Below are 25,015 nucleotides of genomic sequence, written 5' to 3'. Positions count from 1 at the left end.
CTTGCCAACACTGTCTTTTTGAGGATAGCAAACCTAGTGTGTGCAAAGTAGCATCTCCTGGTTTTGCTTTGCATTTCCCTGATGGCTAGTGATCTTCGGCATCTTTTCATGAGCTTATGGACCATTTGTATTATCTCCTTTGGATCCATGTTTATTCTGATTTGCCCATTTTTAAATTGGGTAATTTTCTTTAATCATTGAAAGAATTATTATTATTTTTTAAGATCATTCTATTTATTTATTTATTTATTTATTTATTTGACAGAGAGAGAGACAGCAAAGGAGGGAACACAAGCAAGGGGAGTGGGAGAGGGAGAAGCAGGCTTCCTGCTGAGCAGGGAGCAGGACCCTGGGATCATGACCTGAGCTGAAGACAGATGCTTAACTGGGCCACCCAGACACCCCAAAAGAATTATTTATATATTTCGGTTACAGTTCCTTATCAGATACATGGTTTGCAAATATTTTCTCCCATTCTATGTTCTTTCTTTGTTTTTTTTTTTAATAAAGATTTTATTTATTTATTTGACAGACGGATCACAAGTAGACAGAGAGGCAGGCAGAGAGAGGGGGAAGCAGGCTCCCCACTGAGCAGAGAGCCCAATGTTGGGCTCGATCCCAGGACCCTGGGATCATGACCTGAGCTGAAGGCAGAGGCTTTAACCCACTGAGCTACCCCGGCGCCCCTCCATGTTCTTTCACTTTAATTCTTTCCTTCTTTCCTCCCTCCCTCCCTTCCTTCCTTTCTTTCTTTCTAAAAAGATCTTATTTTAAGTACTCTCTACACCCAACATGGGGCTCAAACTGACAACACTGAGACTGAGTCACATGCTCTGCCAACTGAGTCAGACAGGCACACTGTCTTTTCACTTCCTTAACAATGTCCTTTGTAGCCCAGAATTTGTTATTTTGATGATGTCCAATTTACCTGCTTTTTTTTTTTCTTTTCTGTGCTTTTGTGTCTTCTTATTGGCTGATCCTAGGTCATGAAGATTTAGGCCTATGCTTTGTTTTAAGGGTTTTATAGTTTTGGTTTTTTTAAAGATTTTATTTACTTATTTGACACAGAGAGAGAGATCCCAAGTAGGCAGAGAGGCAGGCAGAGAGAGGGGGGAAGCAGGCTCCCCGCGGAGCAGAGAGCCCGACGTGGGGCTCGATCCCAGGACCCTGGGATCATGACCCGAGCCGAAGGCAGAGGCTTCAACCCTCTGAGCCACCCAGGCGCCCCAGGTTTTATAGTTTTAATGCGTATATTTGAGTCAAAGATCAGTTTCGAGTTAATTTTTGTGTGGGGTGTTGTAAGGAAGATGCCCAGACTCTTTTTGGTATGTGGGTATCTAATTACCCCAGCACCATTTGTTGGAAAGCTTGTCTTTTCCCCACTGAATTGTCTGGGCACTCTTGTTGAAGATCAATTGTCTGTAAGTGTGAGGGTTTATTTTTGGACTCTGATTCCATTCCATTAATCTATGCATCTATCTCTGAGCCAGTACCACACTGTTTTAATTACTGTAACTTTGTAGAAAACTTCCTCTGGGTCCTCCAACAATGTTCTTCTTTTTCTCAGTATTGTTTTGGGTGTTTGGGGTCACTTGAATTTCCATAAGAATTTTAAGATCAGCTTGTCAATTTCTGCAAAGAAGCAAGTTGGAATTTTGAGGGGGATGGGGTTGAATCTGAAGATTGATTTTGGGAGTCTTGCTATCTTAACAGTACTGGGTCTTCAGATTCGTGAACATGAGATGTTTATCCATGTATTTAGGTCTTCTTTAATTTTTTTCAACAATATTTTGTAATTTTTAGAGTATAAATTTTATACTTCTTTTGTTAAATTATTTGTAAGTGTTTTATCCTCTCTGTGGTGTAAATGAAATTAGTTTCTTAATTACATTTTTGAAGTGTTCATTGCCAAGTACCCAGAGAAACAATTGACTTTTGTATATTCATTTTGTATCCTGTATCCTTGCTGAACTCATTTATTAGTTCTAACTTTTTATGTGTAGATTCTTTAGGATTTTCTATTTACAAGATCATGCCATCTGAAACTATAGTTTTGCTTCTTCCTTTGCAATCTGGATGCTTTTATTTTCCCTTGTCTGAGTGCCCTGGCCGGAACTTCCAGCACAATGTTGAATAGAAATGGCAAGAGTGGGGGTGCCTGGTGGCTCAGTCCTTGAGTATCTGCCTTCGGCTCAGGTCATGATCCCAGCATCCTGGGATCGGGCTCCCCGCATCGGGCTTCCCGCTCAGCAAGAAGCCTCCTTTCCCTCTCCTGCTGTGTTCCCTCTCTTGCTGTGTCTCTCTGTCAAATAAATAAATAAAATATTTAAAAAAAAAAAGAAGAAGTAGCAAGAGTGGACATCATTTTCTGGTCCTGATCTCAGGAAAGCATCGTCTTTCACAGTTAGTATGATACCCAATACTCACTGTAAGGCTCATTTTAGGATTTCCTGAAAAGTTGGCTGCTTATAGCTTCACTATTAGCAGTGTATGAGAGGGCCACCCCAGGTCCCCATGGCCCTTGCCAGTAGCTCCAGGTTTTGGAGGTGAGGAACCCAAAGCCAGATAGGGAAGTGCTGTGTACCCTATCATAGGCGCAGCTGCCTACCATCCAGTTGTCCATGGTCACTGAGGAGTGAGCCTCCTGAACCCTCAGTCTTCCTTCCCCTGATGGGAAGGGGAGACCCAGCAAGAGCAGCCACTGGTGAAGAAGGAGGTCTGGGTTCTGTTCTGGGCTTGGCTACTGACTTGGGCAAGTTACTCTCATGACCTTGGGCAACTTACTCCCTCCCCCACAGTCCCCAGGCCTTGGTTTTCCTATCTGTGCAGTGGTTGAGGTGGTCCACTCTGACCTCTCCAAGTCTGACCACCCACCCTTAAACCTGCTGCTGCGTCTGCCACTGCCCCCATGTGGCCACCAGAGGGCGCAGCAGACCAGCATTTGGCCCAGCTAGGGCGCCGGGAGCCCTGGGGATGCTGAGGCAGGTTGTGTTTTTAAGGAACTGCTAGCTTTGCTTTCTTGGGTTTCCTTGTGGCTAGACCTGCCTGGGGCCCTTTGTCCCGTTTCTCTGGCTGAGTCCTGATCTCTGAGGAGGGAATATGGAAACATCATCCCCAAGGCCAGTAACCTTGTGCTCATCCTTGCCTGCTTTGGGTTGGCTGCCTAAGGTCCAACATCAGGGCCAATGGCTTTGAGTTTCTCAGCCTGGAAAGGTTTCTACTGTCCCTGGGCCCCTTATAGGCACTGCATCCTTTCCCTACTGCATTGCATGGCAGTAGAGAGCCCCCCTTTAGGACATGGATGGATTCTTGCTGTGGGTCCTGGACAGTGTAGTGTCTGAAACCACATCATCTGGGACTCCCAGATACCTCAAGTGACAGACCCCAAACCTCAGAAGCAGGTACCATAGGCACTTCCCAGAACTGAGTATCTATGCCTTTGTGAAGGCTTCTCCTGGGAGCACCAGAGGGGCCCTATCAGCCCTCTCCAGGCTCCCCCAATGCTGACGTTACCCTCCCAAAAGAAAGCAACCTTAGCGTTCAAATGGAGCTCCACGTCAAAGCAGCGGCTCTCAGCCCCTTGCATGGAGGGCACTGGAGCTCCCCCTTGGATGCCTGCCACCTTTGCCTTGCATTCCCCTTATTGGTGTGTTTTCCCTCCTTCCAGACTGGGTCCTCTTGAAGGCAAGAGTGAGTGCCCTGTTCTCTTAGGTCCCTGTGTCTGGTTCAGGACTTGGCATCCACTAGAAGCTCAACAGATGTTGCCATGGGAACCCTGAGCCCATTTTCTCCTCCCACTCAAGGGACCAGGGCCGTCTCTGGCCCTCGCTGAGCTGTTTGACTTGGGGGGCGGGTCACTTAGCTTTCTGAGCACCCATTGTGTTTGCTTCTCGACTCTTCTACTTTCCTCAGAAGGTTATGGGGTCAGAGAGGACACGAGAGCCCTGGTGGGAAGGGTGACATGCTCTCGCTGTGTCCGATAGAATTGCTCTGAGACGACTCAGCTGTGCTGTCAATAAGGAGGTCACCTGGAAGTGGTGGGCACTGGGCCACACCTACCGGCGTCCCCTGAGTTTTTACATAATAATGGCTGGCATTTCGGGGCCTGTTCTGTGGACCAGACATTGTGCTAAGTGCCTCACCTGGATTCTCTCTCTTGGTCCCCTCAGCGACCCTTTGAGTAGCAGCATCGCCATCCTCAGCTTTGCAGACGGGGAGCCCAAGGCTCCAGAGCAATTAGCTACTGTGCCCAAGGCCACACGGCTGGCAAGTGGTGGGCATGGGACTGGGAGCTCTGGCCCCGGGGCGGGGGTGCTCTTAGCCACCGATCCACGCCCTGCCCTGACCAGATACCCGGCAGGAGCAGGCAGTCGGAGCTCTTATTGTCTACTATCTAGGAACTCTGAGGACCAGACATCCTTGCTTCCCGTCTTCCTTTTCTAGATTTGTGTGCTGAGACCAGAAAGGAACATAGTCTCTCCACCTTTGTCTTTCTCTCTCTCACACACCGGCGGGGCATGGCGGGTAGAGCAGGCCCCCGGCTAACGTCAGGTGTGTTACAACAGGGAAACTGGGTGAGGCCCAGAATCTGTCATTCCAGAAGTCATCGTGGGGCCTCGTTCCCACCAGCTCACCTCCCATCCTGATGGAGCTCATTCGCCCAACTCGGGGTTCTTGGGAGCGGGGCGAAAGGAAGTGAACCTCAGAGGCTCAGAAGGATGCTCTCCTAACAGCCCAGACCTTGGGCACCAGCAGGCTCCTCCCCCCCAACGCCTGGGCCCTTATCGGGAGCGCAATTTGGGCTGGTGGGGAGGGGGAAGTCTGAGGCCCCAAGCTCTGGCAAGGTGGGTAGGAGAGATAGGGAAGTGGGGAGGGGGCCATGGGGCCCTGCTGGGAGGGCCCTGAGCATGGAAGGGATGCCCAGAGCCGGTGCTGTCCTTACCGGCCTGGCCTCTTGACATGGTTCCAGAGCTGCTCCTGCCTTCCTCCCTTGCCAGGCAAGCCACCCGCACCTTTAATTAGCAAGCAGCAGCCTCTCCCCGATTCATCACAGTCACTGTTTAATTAGCCGCGCACAAGGCGCCCCTACCCCCAGCTCTGGGTGGAGCAGCCTGCCTCTCTCACGGAGGCTGCCACCACCTCATGGTGTCCCCTGTCACATGCCCCCCCCCATACTTATGCTGCTCCCCAGAAGGGGGGATGGGGCGGGCACGCCTGGCTGAAACCTCAAGGAGATTCTGGGCACTGACGCTTGTATTCAAAGCATCCAGCAAACATTATTAGGGCTTCGAGTCTGCGCCAGGCTGGCGCTGGGCGGAACCCAGGCTGGATGGGGGCGGCCGGCCTTGGTCCCGTCCAAGGGCTCCAGAGTGGCTTTTCCCTTTGGGGGGTGCCCAGACCCCTCTCCGGCTGGTCCCAGGGTGTTGGGAAAAGCCCAATAACCCTCCCCGTTGCTCCACTTCTCCCCACACCCCCATCCAGGCAGGGATGACCACTTCTTCCTTTCCCTCCCTGCCCCAGAGCCCAGCTAGCCCCCTGAGAAGGCGGCCTCCTCTAGGATGGAGAGGGCCCGTCCTCCACCCCCGCCTCTCCAGGGGTCAGATCCTGGAGGCCCCGGCTAAGGCTATGGGCAAAGGAAGGGGATGGGGGATCTCAGCGCCCCTCTGGGAAGTTGGGGGTTCAGGAGAGAGCCCATGAACCAGCCGCCTCTGTTTCCCTGCAGCAGGGTGGAGCCTGTCGATGGTGGCCCTGGGAGTGGAACTGGGAGAGTCACAACCCCAGGGCAGGCAGCTGGAGGCCGCAGGCTCAGGTTCCATCCCTGCCCTGTGCCCCAGTCCATCCTGGGGCTTCAGGCAAATCAGTTGCCCTGGGGCCTCAGTGTCCTGCCCACAGAAGGGTGCTGGCCCCCCTGCTCTGATGCGGACTGAGGACACAGAAGGACTTGCGTTCATTCTGGTACAGAGGGCAGCCCCAGAGTCCATCCTCTCGGGCGCTAATGACCTGTGCGGCCTTGGCCTGCCACCAAACTGCCGTGCCTCAGTCTCCCCATAATTAGTAGCTACCTCGTGGGCTGTCCTAAGGATTAAATGATTACAATATTTAGTACACTCGGAACCGTGCATGGCAGAGGGAGTCCTCAGTAATCATCGGCCCTCCCTTTACCGATCACTGTTTATTGTCAGGTCTGAGGGACTTGGTGGTGAGTTAAGTACGGCCACCTCCCTGCTTCTCAGAGTTTTCCTTCCGGCAGTTGAAAACCAGTATATAGAGGCCTCTGGGTGGCTCAGTGGGTTAAAGCCTCTGCCTTTGGCTCAGGTCATGATCCCAGGGTCCTGGGATCGAGCCCCGCATCGGGCTGTCTGCTCTGCGGAGAGCCTGCTTCCTCTTCCCTCTCTCTCTCTACCTGTCTTTCTGCCTACTTGTGATCTCTATCTGTCAAATAAATAAATAAAATCTTAAAAAAAAAAAAGAAAACCAGTATATAAACCAATAAAAGAAAACCAGTATATAAATAAAGGAGAAGTACAATTTCATTGGAACGAAGTCTGCAGTTTAGTTAATGGTGATGTTCCAGGTTAGTGTCTTCGTTCTGACAGCCGTACCGTGGTCAGGTTAGGTGACACGGTGACATGAGAAAGACTGGGTGATGTGTAGACGGGAACCCTCTGTACTGTCTTTGCAATTCTTCTGTGAATCTAAAATTACCTCTAAGAGTTCATTAAAAAAAAAAAAACACAATTTCAGGTCCGCTGGGGTGGCTCGGTCATTAAGCATCTTCCTTCGGCTCAGGTCATGATCCCAGGGTCCTGAAATCGAGCCCTGCGTCGGGCTCCCTGCTCAGCTGGGGAGCCTGCTTCTCCCTCTCCCTCTGCTGCTCCCCTGCTTGTGTTTTCTCTCTCTCTGTCAAATAAATAAGTAAAATCTTTAAAATTTCAGGTAATGGCAAGTACCATGCAGAAAATAAATCGGGGTAAGTTAGAGGGGGGTCTGGGGACCACTTTAGACAGGTGGTCTAGGAGGGCATCTGTGAAGAGGCAACACTTGGGAGAAAGTGAGTGATGTGAAGGAGCCAGCCTCCCAGAGATGAAGAAGGGGTCTGCCCAGAGAGGACTGGCAAATGCCAAGGCCTAGAGGCGCATTGCTTTTGGTAGGTTTGCCGTCCACCTGCAGGGGTGGGAGAGGCTGTGTGGGGAGATGAGCTCAGAGGAGGAGGCAGCTTCCCTTCAACATCATTTTGCCCTTTCAGAGGACAAGAAGCAGGGCTTTGTACCTAGCAGTCTAATATCTCATTTTCTTTAAAATATTTTTTTATTTATTTGGCAGAGAGAAACCACAACCAGGCAGAGAGGCAGGCAGAGAGAGAGGAGGAAGCAGGCTCCCTGTGGAGCAGAGAGCCCGATGCGGGGCTCGATCCCAGGACCCCGGGATCATGACCTGAGCCAAAGGCAGAGGCTTTAACCCACTGAGCCACCCAGGTGCCCCATACCTGATTTTTTTAAGGTAAGCTCTATGCCCAACATGGACTTAAACTCATGACCCTGGGATCAAAAGTTCCATGCTCCACTGACTGAGCCAGCCAGGCACCCCTCTAGTACCTCATGTTAGTCCTTACAGCTGGGGAGGCAGTGTGGGGCAGTGTGGTCACCTCACTTACAGGTGGGCCAGGGGACAGGTAGAGGGGTGGAGACTTGGCTGGCCCTGGGTCACACGCCTGTGCTTGGAAGGAGACGCCTCTGGCTCTTAAGGTTGTGCTAGGGCCTTGCTGGGAAACACAGAGTGGGCTGAAAGACAGGGCCTGGATAAGGGCCTGGACAAGGTGTGACTCTGGAGGGCTGGGAAACCCAGGATCAGCAGACGGGGTCTCTGACAGCATGAGACCGTGCATCATGGCAAGGGAGCACCTTTGTATGGCTGTTACGCAACCTGCTTCGGAAATAGTAATAACACATGTGTGTAATACAAAATTCTGAAAGTATAAAGTGACATGTAGGAACAAGTTAGGGTTCCCCAGCACCCACTCCTTGCCCTCTGAGACCCCTTCTTGTGTGTCCTTCCGGAGCTGGTCTGGCTGATAGCACCTTGACCATAACACCCCCAGACAATAAGTAGGCCCCGTGGCATCACCTGCCGGAAAGCTCTAGATGCACGGTTGTCTTTTCTTAATCCTCATTCCAGCCCGTGCTGGATGTGTATCAAGGTCTCCATTTTAAGTCAGGGTAAACTGAGGCACCAGCAGGTTGTTGCTCACCCAAGGCCGTGCAACTCACCCAGGGCTCAGACTTCGGGATTGCCTGACAGTACTGTTTAGATGAGGATACTGAGGCACAGAGAGTTTGGGTAACTAGCCCCAGGTGACCCCTGAGCAGGTGGAGGAGCCAGAACCTGAGTCTAGCGGTCTCACTCCAGAATCCACACCTTGACCACTGCACTGTACTTGGAGAAATGACCCCAGCTCTGGAGTCTGCCAGACCCTGGAGTGATGCCCACCCCTGCCTAGCCACGTGGCCTCGGGCAAGTCCCTCTTGCCTGTGATCTGGCCGCACTGAGGACAGAGAGCAGGAGGCCTGCCTCTCAGATGGTTTGAGGAAGGGTGTGAGCAGAGGAATAGCTCTGGTGCAGGGCAGGCTTGGGATGCCGCTCCTCCCCCTTGCCAGGGACCCCTCCCGTGATGGACAGAAGGAAGGGCACAGCCGGGTGGCTGTTTCGGGGCACTGGGAACTCAGGTGGGGCCTTCCTTCCCTGCAGCTGTGCAGACGGAGCAGGGGGCCTGCCCATGAGAGATTGGCTGAGACTCTCCCCTACCTCCCAGCACACAGCCATGTTGCTGACCCAGGAATTCTGGGGAATCTGGAGAGGGGAGGGGAAAGAGGTTTCCAAAAGGTTTGTGTGATGTCTCCCCCCACCCCCACCACCCAGCTGAGTGCCAGCACCCTGCAAGTGAGTTGGGGGCTGGGGGATGTTGGGAGGAGACTATAGCCAGGAGTGGGCAACAATGACCCAAAGATAAGGGGCTTAGCCCAGGTGCCAGCTTAGGCTGGGTGCCTGGGGGTCTTCTTGAGGGCAGGGTCACCTCAGGCTGGTGGCTGGCTTTCAGCTTGGCAGGCTCGGAAAACTGATTTATTGGGGTGCCTGGGTGGCTCAGTCGTTAAGTGCTTCTGCTTTTAGCTCAGGTCATGATCTCAGGGTCCTGGGATGGAGCCCCGCCTCAGGCTCCCTGCTCAGCAGGAAGCCTGCTTCTCCCTCTCCTACTCCCCTGCTTGTATTCCTTCTCTTGCTGTCTCTTTCTGTCAAATAAATAAATAAAATAATAAACCAACCAACAAATAAATAAATAGGTAGATAAATAAATAAACAAAATCTTACCCCAAAGAAGACCGAAAACTGATTTATCAACCTACTTGCCCCCAACCTATGATCAGATTGGTGGGGGCTAAAATAACAATTCCAGGGGCACCTGGGTGGCTCAGTGGGTTGAGCCTCTGCCTTGGCTCAGGTCATGATCTCGGATTCCTGGGATCAAGCCCCGTATTGGGCTCTCTGCTCAGCAGGGAGACTGCTTCTCCCCACCCTCTGCCTGTCTCTCTGCCTACCTGTGATCTCTGTCTGTCAAATAAATAAATAAAGTCTTTTTTTTTTTTAATTTACTTGTCAGAGATAAAGGGAGAGAGAGCGAGTGAGCACAGGCAGACAGAGAGGCAGGCAGAGGCAGAGGGAGAAGCAGGCTCCCTGCTGAGCAAGGAGCCCGATGTGGGACTCGATCCCAGGGTGCTGGGATCATGACCTGAGCCGAAGGCAGCTGCCCAACCAATGAGCCACCCAGGCATCCCAAGTCTTTTTTTTTTTTTTAAAGATTTTATTTATTTATTTGACAGAGAGAGATCACAAGTAGGCAGAGAGGCAGGCAGAGAGAGAGAGAGGAGGAAGCAGACTCCCTGCCGAGCAGAGAGCCTGATGCGGGACTCAATCCCAGGACCCTGAGATCATGACCTGAGCCGAAGGCAGCGGCTTAACCCACTGAGCCACACAGGCGCCCATAAATAAAGCCTTTAATAAAATAAAATAACGATTCCACAATGTGGGCCAGACCCTAGAGGCCAGACTACATTAGTCTCCACTCTGGTTCCCTTCCTCACACCCCTGGCCCTGAGAACCCGGGTTAGTATCGAGAAAGGGGCCCTGGGATTGAGGCAAGGACCAAGGTCTCGGAGGGATGCCAGGCAGGGAGACATCCCAGCAGAACTGCACAGTGGAGTGGGGAGTGCTAGGACTGTGGAGGCAAAACCAGGTGGGGGTTTGACTCCCAGCTCTGTTGTGTCCCTGGCTATGTTACCTCCCCACTCTGAGCTTCAGTTTCTCCATCTGTAAAATGGGGTTGTTATCAGAACTGAGATCTCATGGTAAAGATAGAACTTCTGACACAACACGCACTCTGTTGTAGGTGCCCAATGAATGTCCCTCTCCTCCACTGACTCGCTGAGTAATCCTGTTTTCCAAACCCTACAGGGCCTCAAGACAAATGCTGGCACTTGTCCTAGGTTCACACGGCCGTCTGGGATATGTACTTTGGTTGCCAAATGTTAGACTTGCCGGAACGTTTACAGAGAGATGGAAGGGATGATTTGCAAGCGGTGCTGCCGTGCTGATGGGGCCCGGTGCTCCTAGGGCCTCCTCTGCAGGTGCCAGGGCACTCCGGAGCCTGAGACACCTCTCCCTGCCCGAGGCGGGGCTTGCCCCACCCCTAGAGGCTTCCTTTTGGCAACTCCTTTTTCTAGAAGGCTCTGGAAGGTGCCATCTTCTGTCATGACAATGTCTGGGCGTTGCGTGTGGTCTGTGAGAGCCAAGGCTGCTGCGGCGGCTGGAAGAGAGCTGGGCCCATCCTTGCTGGGTGTCCCAAAGGGGCCTTCACGCTCCAACCTTTCCGGCCCCGGAGAGCAGGACTGAGAGCACATGGCAGGGCGCCGCTCTCCTCTGGGCCAACGTGACCGCACTAGAGAACCTGGGCTTCTCAAATGCAGGGATAGTGATCTTAGGAAAACCTTCTGTCTTTTCTATAAGATGGAAACTGTGAGCTAAAACTGACCTTGACATCAGTGTTTTTCCAGGAAGATGCTAAATTGATATTGGGCAGAAAAGGGCATTCGTGGTCAAATAAATTTGGGAAAACACCAGCATGAGCGTCCGCTGGGTTTCCTTGCTACAGGGCTTCTCGGGTCCGTCCCTGGGCACGGCTGAAGGGCGGTGGCGCTAGCTACCCGGCAGCCAGGTCTGTCTGATGGAGATGTACTTCTCAGGGATCTTTTCAAAAAGCATCTCATGAGTTTAGAGGGCTCAGGAACTCACTTTGGGAAATGCCAGTATGGTTGGAAATCTCACCCTCCTCCTCCACGTAAGAAAGCTGGAGGAACCTTGGGGCCCTGGAGGACACGAAGGGAATATGGGGGCCAGATAAGTTGAAAGGATGTGGAGGGTTCTCTAAACTTGATATTATTTATCTGTCCATCCATTTATTTATTGTAGGCTCCATGCCCAGCGTGGAGCCTAATGTGGGGCTCAACGCAGGGCTTGAACTCAAGACCCTGAGACCAAGACCTGAGCTGAGGTCAAGAGTCAGACACTTAACTGACAGGTGCCCCTCTATTTTTTATTTTATTTTATTATTTTTTTTAAATATTTTATTTATTTATTTGTAAGAGAGCGAGAGAGCCCATAACCATGGAGAGCAGCAGGCAGAGGAAGAATCAGGGAGCCCGATACGGAACCCGATCCCAGGACCCTGGTATCATGACCTGAGCTGAAGGCAGACGTTTAATCAACCAAGCCATCCAGGCGCCCCTCTAACTTTTATTTTAAAGATGAGACTTTGGGGCCCCTGGCTGGCTCAGTCAGTAGGATCATCTGACTCTTGATCTTGGGGTCATGAGTTTGAGCCCCATATGGGGTGTAGAGATGACTAAAAAGAAACTAATTAAGAAAGAATAAAGCTGGGATACCTAGGTGGCTCAGTGGGTTAAAGCCTCTGCCTTCGGCTCAGGTCATGATCCCAGGGTCCTGGGATCGAGCCCCACATAGGGTTGTCTGCTCCGCAGGGAGCCTGCTTCCTCTTCTCTCTCTCTCTGCCTGCCTCTCTGCCTACTTGTGATCTCTGTCTGTCAAATAAATAAATAAAATCTTTAAAAAAAAAAAAAGAAAGAAATAAAGAATAAATCTCAGATTTATTCTGAGACTTTAATTCATATTTTACTGCATCGGCCCATTTAATCTTCCCAACCATCCTGTAGAGTAAACACAGTTGTCATCTTCATTCTCTAGCAGGTAAACAGAGGCACAGAGAGGCAGGCCCTTCCCCAAAGCTCACAGCTTGTGAGTGGGATTTGAACTCAGGCTGCCTGAGTGAGGGGCAACCCACATGGCCCCACACTGCCTGCCTTCCCCGTGAGACTGTGTTGGTGAGGCTGAGGGTCTGTCCGAGGGAGAAGCTTCCTGCCAGTGGCTGCTCTGCGGTGTTCGTGGGAGAGTCACTGGCTCCATGTCACAGGACGGCAGTCTTCCAGCTCAGAGTCGGGAGCCTGGGGGAGCTCAGCAGAAGAGCCTGCCGTCCCCAGCTTCCCCCCAGCAGCCTCTCCCCACCAAGAGGCTGCGTTATGGTCTCATTTCATCCCTCCCTGGTTATCTTCATTCTTCCAGGGGACACTCAGCGGGGAACTGAGATTCAGAGAGGGATATTAACTGCCTGGATCACCAGCAAGCAGATAGTGAGTCCAGGATTCAAACCCAGGCAGCTGGATTCCAGAACTGGGTGTGGAGGGTTCCAGTGCTCTTCGTGAGGAAGCAGTGGGTTTCTGGGGCTGGGGCTGGGGCAGGGGTCCGGCAGCAGGGCCCCACCCCACTGGGGCCCCCTTCTCCTCTGACCAGCCGTGGCCCCTAGGATCTGCTGCCATCCCCCCTTCAGCAGATATGCTCTCCAGTTCCCTGCTAATCTCGCTGGGCCTCCCTGTCCCAGCCTCACGCAGGCCAACAGTCAGTTGCATAAAAGCAGGCAGATAGGTCACGGCCACCAAGAAGGAATTGCCATGGAGGGCTTCTGGGCCACGGGGCTTATCTCCAACTTCTGGAGCAGGGCTCGACCATTTCCTCCTTCTGTGGTGTGGACTTTTTGTTCTGGGGGGGTTTTCTTCCCCTTTAGTTCACCGATTCCTGGAGAGGGACTCGTGTGTCCCTCTGTGTCCATCCACAGACACTCACTGGACACCTGTTGTGGGCCTGGCCCCAGCTGGGCTGGCTTCTGCAGCAGCTGTGCGGGCCGCAGCTTGCCCAGAGGGTAGGCGGGACTCTGGGGGATGCTTCCAGATCTCCTGACAGGCAGGCAGGGAGGCATGACTGTGGGCACAGGATCTATCACCTGCCGTAGAGCAGGACCCGGGTTCAGATCCCACTTCAATAATTTAATAATAAAGGCACAAATGACCCAATTTTTTAAATGGGCAAAGGATGTGAGTAGACATTTCTCCGAAGAAGATACGCAAAGAGCCAACAGACACATGAAAGATGTTAAACATTATTAGTCATCAGGGAAATGCAAATCAAAATCCCATGAGATATTACTTCATACCCACTAGGATGGCTTTCATCAAAAAGACCGATAATAATAAGGTTGGTGAGGATGTAGAGAAATTGTGGCCCTTGTGCCCTGTGGTGGCGTGTAAAATGTTCTGGCAAACAGACTGTCAGTTCCTCAAAAGGTTAAACACAGCATTGCCACATGACCCAGCAATTCTACTCCAAGCTATTTATCCAAGAGACTTGGAAACACATGTCCAGGGGCGCCTGGGTGGCTCAGTCAGTTAAGCATCTGACTTTGGCTCAGGTCATGATTCCAGAGTCCTGGATTGAGCCCTGCATTGGGCTCCCTGCTCCATGAGGAGTCTCCTTCTCTCTCTCCCACATATCCACACACAAATATTACACAGATACTAATAGGAGCATTATTCACAGCAGCCAAAAGGTAGAAATAACCTGAATGTCAACTGATGAATTGAGAAATACAATATGGGATGTTACTTAGCCTTGAAAAGGAATGAAGTCACACCTGCTGTTACACGGAGGCACCCCGAAGACAAGCTTGGTGGGAGAAGCCAGACACAGAGAGGACCGCGTGTTGTAGAAATCCACTTGTACAAAGTGTCCAGAACAGACACATCTGTAGAGACAAGAAACGGTTGCTTAGGGCTAGGAGTGGGGGTTTGGGGCAATGCGGAGTGAGCGCTAATGAGTGGGGTTTTGTGGGGGGAATGATGACAGTATTAGCAAGAGTGCTGAGGGTTGCCCAACTCCGCGAATATGCTAGAAACCATCGAATCAGACACTAAATGAGTGAGTTGTATGCTATGCGAATTCCATCTCCGTAAAGCGGCCATAAAAAGTTAGGCAATACAAATAAGGAAAAGAATGACAGTGGGACGGTTCATTGTCCCATCACCTAGAGACAACCCCTGTTCCATTTTAGTGACACTCTCTCAACGTACACTCTGTTGCCGTCCATGCTGCTTTCTCATTTAATAACACATGGTTTACATCTCTCCATGGTTTACATCTCTCCATGTCAGCAAACCTACCTGGACAGAAAGCCACACCCCGCTTCCACCGCTCACTGGCTGTGGGCGCCGGTCAGCCCCGTTGGCCCTCAGACCCTTGGACTCTTCCTCTGGGAGGTGGGATAACCCAAGGACCCACCTCCAGAGGAAGCAGCGAGGACGAAAGGAGGGAGGCGGCACCCCTAGGGCGTGCAGTAGAGACACGGGCCTGAGGGGAAGGCTCTGAAGGTGGAGGAGGACATTTGTGCCCCCCTCGAGCACGCCCACCAGGCTCCGCTCATTCCCGAGGTTCTGTGTGTTTCCAACACATCATGGTGGAAAACATCCACGGTTTAAAAGTAGGGAGGGAGGTCGGGGACAGACCCTGGAGAGTGTTGTGACCCTCAGTGGAAAGAAACTACCCTCCCAGGCACCCACTGTGTGCGTCTGGCAAAGGATTCTATGGTCTCCTCTCCGTGATATCATCAGCCCCTGTGACAGATGGGGACACTGAGGCTCAGGGAGGTGCCATCACCTCCCCTTTGCAAACAGCTGTGGGGTGGGGCTAGGTGTCATCTGTTTGAGAGTCAGTGTCCCTGCCACTTTTCTTTCTTTCAAGGAGGGGACAGCTTTGAAAAGGCTTGAATCCTGTCCAAATGTGGGATTGGATTATTATCTCCCAGACCTGGAGGGTAGAAGTCAAAGAGAGAAGTCACTGCCCTTAGATTTCTTTCTTTTATTTTTTTTTTTTAAAGATTTTATTTATTTATGTATGTGAGAGAAAGAGAAACAGAATGTGGTCGGGAGGGGGGAGGAGCAGAGGGAGAGGGATAAGCAGATGCGGGCCTCAATCCCACGACCCTGAGATCATGACCTGAACCAAAATCAAGAGTTGGGTGCTTAACTGACTGAGCCACCCAGACGCCCCGTCACTGCTCCTAGATGTCAAATAATAAGGGTGTGTTCATGTGTGCCTCCTTGCTCTGAGCCCTCTGCTGGGCTGTGGGGCCACGGCAGGGGCTTAAATGCCCAGGCTGGCAGGGAGCCAGGGCTGTACCTCCTGGGTAGGGGTGAGGGACACAGGCTCCGGACCCAGATAGTCGGGGTTGGAACCCCCGCTCTGCTGGTGACGTGGGCAGGTACCCCACTGTCTGAACTTGATTTCCCTGTCCTAGGTGGGTGTGAGCATTGAATAAGATAGTTACATGGAGTCACTCAGCATAGCTCCTGACCTGGGTTGAGCTTTGGTATCACAGGGGTAAGTCAGGGAGGCAGCTTCATGGGGCCCAGGAGGAGTGGCCCAGGATGGGGGCCGCTGCCCACGCTGGGTTTTGCACGTTCCTCTCTGGACCGGCCGATGGGTGGCCAGACGTGGGAAGGGCTGGAGACAGTTGCCCACAGCTTCCCTACCCATTCGTTAGGAGAGAAGAGGAAGGGGACACTGCTGCCTAGAAGCCTGCCCCCATCTCCCCACCCAGGCTGGGGACTCCCCCCCAAATTCAACCCCCCCATCCTGGGTAGTTCTGTACCTTTTGAACATGGATCCCAACTGGAGTACAGAGACTCCTCCCCTGCTTCCTGTGCATCTCCCTTTGGTCCCCTTCACCACCAACTCCAGGACAGACACCGACTGGGACCCAGGCTGCCTTTGGAGTCCTGGGGACAGGCTGTGAAGCCCAGCCCTGCGTCTGAGCAGCAACTTGACTTCAGTCAGAACCTCCTTCCTTTCCTATAGCACTGGGGTTAGCCGCTGGCCCCAGAGTCTGATTCTGACTCCCCGCTTATTGCCGTGTCGCCTGGACAAGGTAACTCAGCCTCCCTCACCTCTGGTTCCTCATCTGCAAAACGGGGACAAAGAACTATAGCTGGGTGATTGGAGAATTCACCGAGAAAATATACGTGAAGTGCTCAAAACAGTGGGTGAGACATAGCGAGTGTTCAAGATATGTTGGGCATGGTTACTACGATCCTGGCCTTTTAGGGCTGTTGCAGTGCCCAAGGTCCTGCCCATGGACCCCATCTCCCAAATGCCAGGTCCATGGCATCATAACCAGCCTGATCTCTGTCCCCTGCTCCCCACCCCACTGCCACCAGCAGCCCCTTAGACTGGGCACTCTGCTTTGCAGGCCTCCCGATCCCCGCAGCGCTGATGTCTGTTGAATGAACTAAACGAAAGAGGCGATGCAGACAAAGAAATCCAAGAGGCTCCACTTTGGGCGGGGAAATGCAGGGTCCCCTCATTCAGTCATTGTTCATTCATTTCTTCAACTGATTACCGGCTGAGCACCTGCTGTCCCAGGCTGTGGGGACAGAGCAGGGAACACAATTGGCAAAAGCGCGGTCTTGGTAGAGCTGACATGCTCATGGGGGAGACAGACCCCAAAGGAACTGAAGAGTGACACGTGGAGAAGGCAGGTCTGTGATAAATCCCGCAAAAACCCCAGGGAGGGTGCCAGAGAGGTTGTCCTTGGAGCCCAGGCAGCCAGGGAAGGCCGATGGAGAAGGTGACATCTGAGCAAAGATTTCAAGGAGGTGAAGTTATTCGTTCATGCATTCGTTCCTTCCGTCCTTCTGTCGTTTATCTGTTCCCCAGGCAGTCAGCCAGCATCAACAAACATTTCCTTGGGCCTGTTACGTGGCCCTGGCAGAGCAGGGTGAGGGTAGGTGGGCTTGCCCCGAGAGGCTCTCAGGTAGAGGTTCTCCCAGCAATGGGTGGGAGCACACTCACCCACCCTGGAAAGAGTCCGCAGAGGCTAGGGTGACCGTCATGGGGTCTGCCCAGGACGGAGGTACTCTCGAGACTCGGGACTCTCAGTGCCGACCAGGAGAGGCTTGTGCAAACCAGGACGAGTGGTCCCCCTCACTGAGATCACGCTCGGTACCGGGGGTCCGGGGATAGGTCGGCAGAGGCATCCTTTTACTTCTCCGAGGATGGGACACTTGGGAGGGTTGGGGAAGGGAGAGGCTGGGTGCCCTTGCCAGGCAAGCAAGGATTGCAGAGGCTCCAAAGTGCAAGTGCTGACGCATGTGGCGGCTGCGGGTTCGGGGACAACACTTCCTTTCCGGGGTCAGTGGGCGATGGAGCGGGAAGGGATGACGGGGTCTTGGGTGTCGCTGAGGGGCCCGCCTTGGCTGTGGGTGGCAGGCCTCCAAGCAGGTGGGTAACTGGTATTTTATTTTTTTAAATATTTTATTTATTTGTCAGATAGAGAGTGAGAGTGAGCGAGCGGAAGCAGGGGAGCGGCAGGCAGAGGGACAAGTAGGCCCCCCACCAAGCAGGGAGCCCAATATGGGACTCGATCCCAGGATCCCAGGACCATGACCAGAGCCGAAGGCAGAGGCCCCAACCCCCTGAGCCACCCAGACGCCCCCCAGGTCTGCATTTTAGAAAGTGTTTTCCCTGAGGCAGACAATAGAGAGAGGGCATTCATTCTTTCCTTCCTTCCGGCAAATGCTGAGCTCCTTTGAGACCCCCAGTCCTGGCCAACATGTCTGTACTAGGTCAGCAAGACAGGGAGAGGATTACACAGCAAGTAGTGGAGCATCTATGGGAAGGGTATATATGGGTATTCGTTCCATGATTTTCTGTAGGTTCAGACATTTTCAAAAAACGTTGGTGAGGAATAAATAAAAAAATTCTCGGCTGCATAGAAGGTGTCTGGGGAGGGCATAGATGAGGCAGTGTCCTTCCCGCCAGCAGCTCAGGCCCTGGTGCGGGGTCCAGGGCCTAAACCCACCATTCAGTGGTGTGGGAGCTCTGTGTGTGTGAGGTCCTCAGAGGAGGGACCCTGAGGCAGGCCTGGGAGGCCAGGGGAGTCGCACAGGCTGGAGGGGGAAAGGGAAGGGCGCTCAGATGGAGGAACAGCAGAGAGGAAAGCCTGGAGGCTGGAGGCGCAGGGATGTGGAGGCAACAGGTCGTTCTGTGTGGCTCAGAGGGTTGGAAAGAGGCTGGAAGGGGAAGTTGTGGCCTCACGGACCTTGTTTCCTTGAGTCGGTCTCTGAAAATAAAAGTGAGACTGGCCCACTGTTGCAAAATCAGAGAACACAGGAAATTATTTTTAAAAAGGAAATATAACCCCTAGGTTAGCCCATCACCAGAGATAACTACTCCGAAGTATCTGATGCATTTCTTCCTAATATCTTCATGTATTTATGTATGTGTATCTCTTAACTTCGAATAATAAAATAGTTTGCATCTTGCTGGGGTTTCTTTTTGTGTGTGTGGGGGCTTTAAAAGAAAATATTTTATTTATTTATTTATTCATTTGAGAGAGAGAGTGAGGGAGAGAACACAAGCAGGGGGAGCAGCAGAGGGAGAGGCAGAAGCAGGCTTCTCGTTGAGCAGGGACCCTGATCCCAGGCTCGGTCCCAGGACTCTGGGATCATGACCCAAACTGAAGGCAAATGCTTAGCCAACTGAGCCACCCAGATGCCCCTGTTTTTTTTGTGTGTTTTTGTTTTGTTTTTTAACATTTTATTTGTTTATTTGTCAGAGAGAGAGAGAGCGCAACAGGCAGAGTGGCAGGCAGAGGCAGAGAGAGAAGCAGGCTCCCAGCTGGACAAGGAGCCCCATGCAGGACTTGATCCCAGGACCCTGGGATCATGACCTGAGCCGAAGGCAGCAGCTTAACCGACTGAGCCACCCAGGCATCCCTTTTTGTGGTTTTTAATGATTTTTAAAAAAATCTTATTTATTCATTTGACAGAGATCACAAGTAGGCAGAGAGGCAGGCAGAGACAGAGAGGGGGGAAGCAGGCTTCCTGCTGAGCAGAGAGCCCGATGCAGAGCTCAATCCCAGGACCCTGGGACCACGACCCAAGCTGAAGGCAGAGGCCTTAACCCACTGAGCCATCCAGGTGCCCCTAAATGATTTTATTTTTAAGTATGCTCTACACCCAGCATGGGGGTCAAACTCACAGACCTGAGATCCCCATGCTCCACTGACTGAGCCAGCCACGTGCCTCTACATCTTGCTGGTTTTTACTTAACATTAGGTCAGGTGCATTTTTCTAGGGCCGCGGTACAGTCTCTGCTAACCTGGTTTCTCAGCCGTTCGGACGACTCCGGCCGGTGGTGGATTCTGGGCTGTAGTGGTGATTTCTCATGGCTGGCCACTGAGGCTGTTTGCACTTGTTTGCTGAAACAAAGAACATGGTAAACAGCCTCCATCCATCCGTAATTCCACGTCCACATCGCTGATTATTTGGGGGGCTTTTTTTCTGATCAGTTCCTAGACACGAGATTCTTGGAAGCCCTGCCTGGTGCAGAGCTATTAGGTAAGCAGGGGAGGAGGTGGGGCTTCTCAGGCCCACATGTCCCCACCTGAGGACAGCCCAGGCCCCAGCTGTAAGGAACAACTTGCACTTTCTGAACGCCTCATGTTCTCTCCTAATTCCAGGCCAGTTTGTCCGGGGGTTACCGACTTTGCCCCAAGCTTTCTGTCTTCCTCCTTCTCTCTGTCTTGCTAACTCTTGCTGGCATAAGATGTTCTCCAAGGAGCTTTCCTGGAGCCCCCACGGCTGGGAGCCCCCAGTGTCATCCCCTCTGCGGCTGTGCCCGGGGCCACCTCCATCCGAGTGCTTTCTCGCTGGGTTCCAAGTCCTGCTTCTTTGGTTTTCCTTGTCCCCCGAGGACAAGGCCCAGGCAGGATTCATCTCTGAATTTCTAGTACTGGGGGGGGGGGGTGAGCTGGCTCATTTCAGTTTCAGTAAATGTTTGTTGAGCAAAGGAATGGAGAGTTGGACAAATGAATTGAACAAATGAAGCAAAGTCCGTGGGGGAGGCTGAAGTGAAGACATCGGACTTTTTTGTGTTTGAGCGTCCAGTCCAGGGGGATGTAGTGGGGTGCAGAGCAAGGCCCCTGAGCCAGGAGCAAGGAACAGGGAAGGCAGGGCTCTTGTGAAAGGGAGCTGGAAGTAGGGGTCTAGGCAGTGCCGTGCAGGGTAATGCAGACAAGAACATTCCAGAAGAGGGAAAAGTTTCATGGGCTCTGGAGCCCCCCCTTCTGGATTCAAACCCTGACCCTGCTGCTTACGAGCTGTGTGGCCCTGAGCCAGTGACTTAGCTTCTCTGTGCTTCAGTTTTTCCATCTGTAAAATGTGGATGACAAATGTTAGTACTTCATTCATTCATTCATTCATTCATTTTCTTCCTCGCTTAACACTTGCTGAGTGTCTATTCTGGGCCCAGGACCAGAAGCTGAGAGGGAGCTGACCAGCACAGGCAAACCCTGCTACTGAGCAGAAACCCAGGTTTGGTGGCCGCAGCTTCTACTCGTGGAGCCCCTCAGTCAACCTATCAGGTTGCTGAGGGACCACTGGCTGGCACAGAGGGAACGCTGTCACCGGCCTCCTCCAGCATCGTCACCATCAGGAGTCTGTGCTGACCCACCACAAGGTCTTGGGAGAACTCCCCCGGCCTCTCCGAGCCTCTGTTTCCTTTAGAGTCAACAACCATCTTAGTTTGCCTGGGAAGAAGGGTCTTTCCAGGGTGGGGAACTCTTGATGTTAAGACTGGTTCTGTCCTAGGCAAACAGGGATGGTTGGTCCCCCGAGTTTCCTCATCTGTAACGTGGCGAACCGCCTGCCCCCTGGGGCTGCCGTGCAGAACTGAAGCATGCACACGGGAAAGTCCGAGAAGAATTCCAGATCGAGTACACAAATATTAAAGAATTCTGAGTGCCGTGGAAGTCCAGTCATGGAAAAGAAGGAGCCCACTTGCAGGTTCTGCTATGGAAGCAGCTCTAAGATACATATTCTTAGTGGAAAAAGCAAGGTGTGTGGACTGCTTCCCCCCGAATCACAGGAGGGGTGTGGCTAGATTCCCACGTGCTCATGTGTGCGTGGAACCTCTGGGGAGGGAACCGCGTGGCTGGGGAGAAGAGGTGTGGAAAAAATCTGTTGTTCACTATATATCCTTTGGCGTCGTTGGAATTATTTTAACTTCTGTTGTCATTATCAGGGTGAAAAACCTTCTCAACTCCTGTGTGTCCAGAATTAAAGCAACAAAAAACTATTCTAAACCATTAAAAGGCCAGAGATACAGAGTAGGAAACGTGTCTCGCTCAGGGCCCAGCAGCCAAGAAGTTCATGAATGGCCTTCTCCCCTCTCCTGCCCGTAGCCTCGCTGATCACCAGTCTGGGTATGTAAGGGACACCGAGGTCATCAGGCTTGGGGGCAGGAGTGGCGTGGGAAGACACCTGTGGGCTCCACGGGATGGCCTGTCTGCAGGCCTGGGGCTCACGGGACCTCACTCACTTTGGTGGCTACATGTTTAAGGTGGCTGTCTGTCATGTTCCAGGGGCCTTCCCTGACTAGAGGGGTCAAGGCAGGCCCATCCTGCAGGCTAAATGGCTCAGGTTTCACATCTCTCCAGACTAGGCAACCTGCATCTGCTGCTGTGGCCACCAAAGCCAGCTCCCTCTGCCTCTGGCCTCCGGGAGAAAGAGCCACAGCTGGTTTAGGAAAAAGTTCCAGAGTCAGCCCTCCAGGCCTGCCCCTCACCAACCAACCTCCACTGAGAGCCCAGCCCAGCCCTGCCTTGAGCTTCCAGACACGTGGCCAGATTCTTTTCTTTTAAATTTTAGCATCATGCACGTATTTCAGGAGCATGGTCTCATTGTACTCTCTCAAACATTAATAAAATGTAACGAATAAAAACCTAAAAACCAAAGTAATTCCCCTGCGTTTCCCCAGCTGCATTCCCCTCAAACATTACTGGCTGCTAGTGGGTGTTCCTTTGAACCTTCTACTCTCATGTGTATGTGTGTATCTGTAGCTCTTCTGTCTGTACACTTCTGTCTCTATCTGTAACCACACCTTTGTCTGTATCTGGGCCAGCTGTGTACGCACAGGTGCATGCGCTCCTCACATAAATGGTAACATTCTGTGTATTTTGTTCTGCAAGGTGCCTTACTTTTCACTGAGTGCATCTCGCTTTGGGGCCATACATATACAACCCCCTCCTTTTTAACAGCTGAGCAGTAGTCCATCACGTGAGCTGGCCCATCATTTCTTTGTCCAGTCCCTTACCGAACATCTAGATGGTTTCTATCATTTTGCTTCCACAAACAGCCCTGGGCAGGCCTCATTGTACATTGAGTGATTTCTCCAGGACAGGCTCACCTCCTGGCACTGCTGGAGGGGCTGAATACCACATTCGCAATACCTACTAACAGAGGGGCCGGGTGCTGGGGCTGGGTACCACATTCGCGATACCTACTAACAGAAGGGCCGGGTGCTGGGGCTGGGTACCACATTCGCGATACCTACTAACAGGGGCCGGGTGCTGGGGCTGGGTACCACATTCGCGATACCTACTAACAGGGGCCGGGTGCTGGGGCTGGGTACCACATTCGCAATACCTACTAACAGAGGGGCTGGGTGCTGGGGCTGGGTACCATATTCCCAATACCTACTAACAGGGGCCGGGTGCTGGGGCTGGGTACCACATTCGCGATACCTACTAACAGAAGGGCCGGGTGCTGGGGCTGGGTACCACATTCGCGATACCTACTAACAGAAGGGCCGGGTGCTGGGGCTGGGTACCACATCATGATACCTACTAACAGAGGGGCCGGGTGCTGGGGCTAGGTACCACATTTGCTGTATGTACAAAGGAAGTACAACCTGGGGAAGCCAGAGCTAGTCCCGCTCCCACCCAGGACACAATCCGCCTGTTTCTGAGCACATCACCAGCGCTGAGCTGCCCAGTGTGTCACATTTTCCTATCAGACCGTCTCTCCCCAGCATAATCCTTACCTCCCAAGCCACCAATCGTTCCACTGGGATGGCTTCAAAACCTGGATTCCAGGGAACTTTCCAGCCATCTTTGTTTGTCCGACTACTAAGTGGCTTTGTGCCTGGGTGATTTCAGGGAGAAGGGGAGATCCTCCAGTCCCCATATTTCTCCCCCATCTAGAGGAAAAGGCAGTTTGGGGAAGGCCCTGCCCCCTTTGCAAGCTCTTTTTCCTAAGGCTTCCTGCCACCGGGGCAGCATGGAACAAAGGAGGGCAGCTTAGAGGTAAAAAGCACAGGGGGAATCAAAAGATATAGAACCACAATAATGGCCTATTCCTTACAAAGTGCCTCCTGGGCCCTCAGCACCACAGGAGCCTGAGATCCGCCCCGTGGTGGTGCACACTACAGTTGCCCCCACCATGCAAGTGAGGGAGCCGAGGCGCAGAAGGAGGGGGAGCAGGATTGAACTCGGACCTGTACAGCCCCAGAGCCCAGGTCCTGTCATCGGGTGGGGGTATCACGTGTGCCAGAAGCTAGTACTGACTGACTCCCTGGGGGAGCCCAGGATAAATGAAGTCTGGAGAAGGGGTGTGTGTGTGTCTGTCTGTCTGTCTTGGTGAGGAAAGGGCTCTGGAGGGGTGGGTGGGACTTGGGAGGGAAGGGAAAGGCCTTCCAGGTAGGCAGAACTGCCTGAACAAATCCCACCCAGAGGTGGGAGTGCAGCTGGCACATTGAGGTAGAAAGGCCCGGGGTGGGTCGTGGTGTGAGGTACGTGCAAGCTGCAAGACAGGGGAGCCCTGAATGCCGGGCCGGGAGTTGGCTTGCCACTATGGCCACTGTGCTTACTATCTCTGGTCGGTCCCTCTCCAGCACTAACCCAGCTGCTGTCCCACTGGTTGTCCGTGCGTGTCGTCTGACTCTTCCAACAATTCCAGGACGTGACCACCTCGATGCCCATTTCGCGGAGGAGGAAATTGACTAGGAAGCCCCAAGGAGGCTGGATCTGGGCTGCTGACTCCCTTGGGACACCCTGCCCGCAGCCCAGGAACTGCCCTTCAGGAGGAGAGGGAGGCGGGGAGGGAGGAAAGCAGATGGAGGGATGAAGGGGGTGCCCGACTCCACCGTCATCACCGCTTGTACCATCTAGATTTCTGAAATGGCTGGTGCCGGCTGTGCTGTGCTCTCCTCAGCCCTCCTGACCCAAGCTGCTTTAACCGGCTGACCTGCAAATCCCTAGGGCTGATATTAGCTGCAATGCTGGCCCGGAACCCTCTCTCCTAAATTTGCATCCAGAGTTCTTCCTCCCATATTCCAAGTGCAAGAGCTGCTGGACGGCTGGATCCGCAGAGCTCTGGCAATCCATGGGACTTACCCACCCAGTCCCAGCAACTCCAGGATTTGGGAAATCGTAGGCTCTTGGGGTCTGATCCCAGCCAGGACCTCAGTTTCCCCATGTGTAAGTTAGACATGCTCATTCTCAGACTGGAAAATGGCTCTGGGTGTTTCTGCTTGTCTTGGGCCCCTGCTCCTCTGTCTTCTAGTCTCAGAAAACAGCCTGGCCCTGTCCCAGACCTTTGCTAAGCCTCTGTCTCAGGAGGACAGAGTAGCCCTGGACCAAGGAGTCAGCCTGGAGTTCAAGCTTTGCTCCTGATGCTTTCTCACTGCAGCCCTAGTGAGCGTGCCGGGTACCCCCCACGTAGGGGCC

The 25,015-nt window shown here is 52.7% G+C and overlaps 1 long non-coding RNA gene and 1 other non-coding gene across 3 annotated transcripts; both read left to right on the top strand.

Moving 5' to 3' along the window:
• Window positions 1-2,514: 2,514 nt before the first annotated feature.
• LOC101691651 lies at window positions 2,515-6,343 on the top strand. Its single transcript, XR_006607878.1, has 3 exons — window positions 2,515-2,546; window positions 4,170-4,273; window positions 4,586-6,343. It is a non-coding gene; the product is annotated as an uncharacterized protein C20orf203 (transcript).
• Window positions 6,344-7,456: 1,113 nt separating this feature from the next.
• Window positions 7,457-22,247, top strand: LOC101691924. 2 transcript variants are annotated; one of them, XR_006607855.1, is made up of 4 exons: window positions 7,457-7,500; window positions 21,099-21,345; window positions 21,532-21,712; window positions 21,947-22,247. It is a non-coding gene; the product is annotated as an uncharacterized LOC101691924 (long non-coding RNA). The 2 variants fall into 2 exon arrangements; XR_199059.3 differs by lacking the exon at window positions 7,457-7,500 and having other exon boundaries at window positions 19,408-21,345.
• The last annotated feature ends 2,768 nt before the right edge of the window (window positions 22,248-25,015 follow it).

This window comes from Mustela putorius, unplaced genomic scaffold, assembly GCF_011764305.1.
Source record: "Mustela putorius furo isolate JIRA1106 unplaced genomic scaffold, ASM1176430v1.1 tig00000743_pilon_pilon_pilon, whole genome shotgun sequence".
In the NCBI taxonomy this organism is placed as follows: domain Eukaryota; kingdom Metazoa; phylum Chordata; class Mammalia; order Carnivora; family Mustelidae; genus Mustela; species Mustela putorius.
The sequence above is the reverse complement of the archived record's forward strand: the minus strand, read 5'-3'. Positions and strand labels throughout refer to the sequence as shown.